This window comes from Dendroctonus ponderosae, unplaced genomic scaffold (genome assembly GCF_020466585.1).
Source record: "Dendroctonus ponderosae isolate FM_Combo_2020 unplaced genomic scaffold, Dpon_F_20191213v2 Dpon_F_20191213_6, whole genome shotgun sequence".
NCBI classification, from domain to species: Eukaryota; Metazoa; Arthropoda; class Insecta; order Coleoptera; family Curculionidae; genus Dendroctonus; species Dendroctonus ponderosae.
The window spans coordinates 13,251,837-13,254,860 of NW_026018814.1; the positions used below are offsets into that span (position 1 = coordinate 13,251,837).

A 3,024-nucleotide genomic window follows, 5' to 3' on the forward strand; every position below is an offset into this window, starting at 1 on the left:
GAACTGGTTCTAATTCATTCGGCAGTAATGTCAACAAATAAAAACTTAATAAGAGTGGCTTCTGCTATAAAAGCCGCGCTATCGACCAGAACCCTCGTAATATAATACCTCGGCAAACTGTAAATTATAAAGAAGCCATTACAGGACTGGATGTGATCTTGTTCTTTTTTGTTCTTCTTTTGTTGTTGTTCTCGTATACCTGTTATGCGACTGGTGAGTTGACCATCAAATTCAGTGGCGGCGATACATATCAAATTTGCTGTTAAATGCAAATCTCCTCGAGTTCCAAATATATTTATAGCACGAAAATTACTATAGGTAGATACTTGAGATTTTGCAGAAATTATAGATAAGAGCGACTAAATAATGACGCACAAAACGAAAAGGCGTATATGGTGTTAAGTCAATGAGAAAGGCAAATGTTACTAAAATACCGTAAGAAACGCTACCTACAGATCAACGTTTGTTCGTAAATTAAAAATTAAAAATTATCATTAGGCCAACATACATGGCGGCGCAACGAAGATCACAATTTTATTCAATTGCTGGCTGTATTGTTACATATTATTGTATTCTCGAATATATTTAACATTGTTTATCACAGTAGAATTAATTTTTTTGATTTTAAAGGATAATTTTCACACACATTAACCAACATTTGAAACAGCGTTAATTTCCGTTTACGGTTAGGTAATCTTTTGTAGCGACATTTATAATTTGCTTTTTATTTAGTATCTTTGATGAAAAAAGAGTTAAAATACAATTTTCCTCTACAAATATACTTTGGAATTTCTATGGAATTCTAGAAATATAAACGATTTATTGGTCTCCCTCTTTTTCCCACATTACAGGTATCTGACAATTATTATACTTTTTTGCATTAATTCCGTTTACGAAATATTTGATATAAATCCATCAAAAAAAAAATAACATGGCTATAATGAAGAATGTTTTAGTAATTTCCATATGCACATTAACGTGTCTTCTCACTGATTATTCATAATTAGTGTAACCGTTCTGCGACTGTGGCTTAAAGTTCCTTTGGACATTTAGACAGTGAAGAAAAAATAGTGAAAAAAAAAACACTCACCTAAAACCGGAACTAAAATTGTGAAAAAAATACTCACCTAAAGCCTGAACCTTCTGATAATGAAACGGATGAAGTTGTTGTTTCTTTAACCCCTCGTGCACTGAACTTTTTGGAACATTTTGCTGAACGCTAATTGATCTTACACTAGGAGTTTTTAAAACCCTGTATAGACATAAAATGCAAGATATTTTCATTGAAAAATAAAAACGGATTTATCAAAGAACATGTTTTTTGATACATTCAGATCACTTTTCTACAGCTAAAGAGACTGCAGATCGTTCCGTTTAGCAAGAAGTTGTTGACGGAGAACGGATTCTTAACATGATGGAAAGTAGTCACTCTTAAATTTTACATATATGAATTACTTAATGTGTCTTTTTACTTCAGCACAGAATTCACAAATGGTTCCCGCATAATTGGATATTCACATTTTTCAAATAAATGCAACAACATATTTTACTTATTTTTTATTTTCTATATGCGGCCCTGCCATTGGTCAAAGAGCAGGTTTCATTTAAACATTTGGGTTTTCGCTTCATGCTTCCTAGATAATTGACAAATCCTTACTTTTACACCTTTTTCCAAGTCTGTAGCTTCAAACCATCAAAGCTTTTTAGGAATGGTTGATTTTACCCTGCTAATTAAAGAGTACGTAAAAGAGGCAAATTCCGATAAAGGATAAAGAGCTTTTTTGACATGTGGACAGTTATAAGTAGAGCATGGGTGGTGCCCTAAAATTTCGTGGATAAATTAATAAATAACAGTAACATTTTACCTCGGCCCGTTTAAAATGTAATAAATACATATTAATGAACTTCCTAATTCAAACGACACCAGCATTTATTTCCTCATTTCCTCCGTATCGGAAACTACTATCCTTGTCAATGGCAATTATTGCGGGCAGGTACATGCTTCGATAATAGCAGCCGAACAACTGCCAAAAACCTGGGAACATGTTAAATTACCCAAGTGTAATTGACACTTTTCGATGATAAAATTAAGTGGCTTTTAATATATATGATACATTTTTCCACCAGTTTATGTGCCCCCTATCACAATGGGACAGGAAATATACACGTTTTTTACAGTTTCGTAAAGCATTTGTCTCAGTTTTTACACAAGAACTTTTTAATTTGTTTCTGGGTAATTTTACAGCTATTGTTTGTTGTACGCCATTATGTTTCCATTAATGGAAAGTAGTATTTTGAATGACTCCCAAATATTCTGCTTCGTTCAACTTAAATTTGTTGTGTGAAGAAAACGCAATGCTACGGACTATGAATAGTGCTGTAAAATTACTACGCTTATACTTTTGGATGCACTTAAAATGTTTAATTCAACTTAACAGAAAGAACAACGGCTTATATGAATACACATCATTATAAACTACTCAGCTTTAAAATATTTCCATGCTGCAATTTTGTTTCTGGACGTAAAAACTTAGTTTTTAAAAAACGTTTATTTTTACAAACCAAAAATAGATTCTTTCAACAGCGAACTAACCACCTTAACTGCTAACTTAAGACTAATTTCCTCATGTCGAATGCGCAGCTTATATAGTAATTAAATGCTGCATCGACAGTTATTGATTAAAATACACAGTGGTCTGCGTAAGTGGTCATATAACTCTGCACTACAAGAAAAAAACTTTTTAACAATCAGTATTGAATTGATGGAAATAACTATGTTGTTAAAATTCACTGTAATTAAAGTTCTCAACATTTCAATTTGAGAAACCAACAGATATTTAGTAATTTATTTTTTTTATTTTTATTTTATTTATTTAGTAATTTATATTTAATAATTTTGTAGTTAGAGTCTAATTCCGAACAAAACTCAAACTGCATTTTGTGCAACTTCATATAGCTGATCGTTCAATCGGCGTTTTCAATATTCTGGCGTGACTGACAATATTTCAATCATTAGAGCGAGTA

At 31.9% G+C, this 3,024-nt stretch overlaps 1 long non-coding RNA gene across 1 annotated transcript; it reads right to left on the minus strand.

The window, feature by feature from the left end:
• Window positions 1–1,542: 1,542 nt before the first annotated feature.
• On the minus strand, window positions 1,543–2,690 carry LOC125504891. Its single transcript, XR_007281777.1, has 2 exons — window positions 2,563–2,690; window positions 1,543–2,035 (listed from the first exon to the last, which is right to left on the minus strand). It is a non-coding gene; the product is annotated as an uncharacterized LOC125504891 (long non-coding RNA).
• Between the last annotated feature and the right edge of the window lie 334 nt (window positions 2,691–3,024).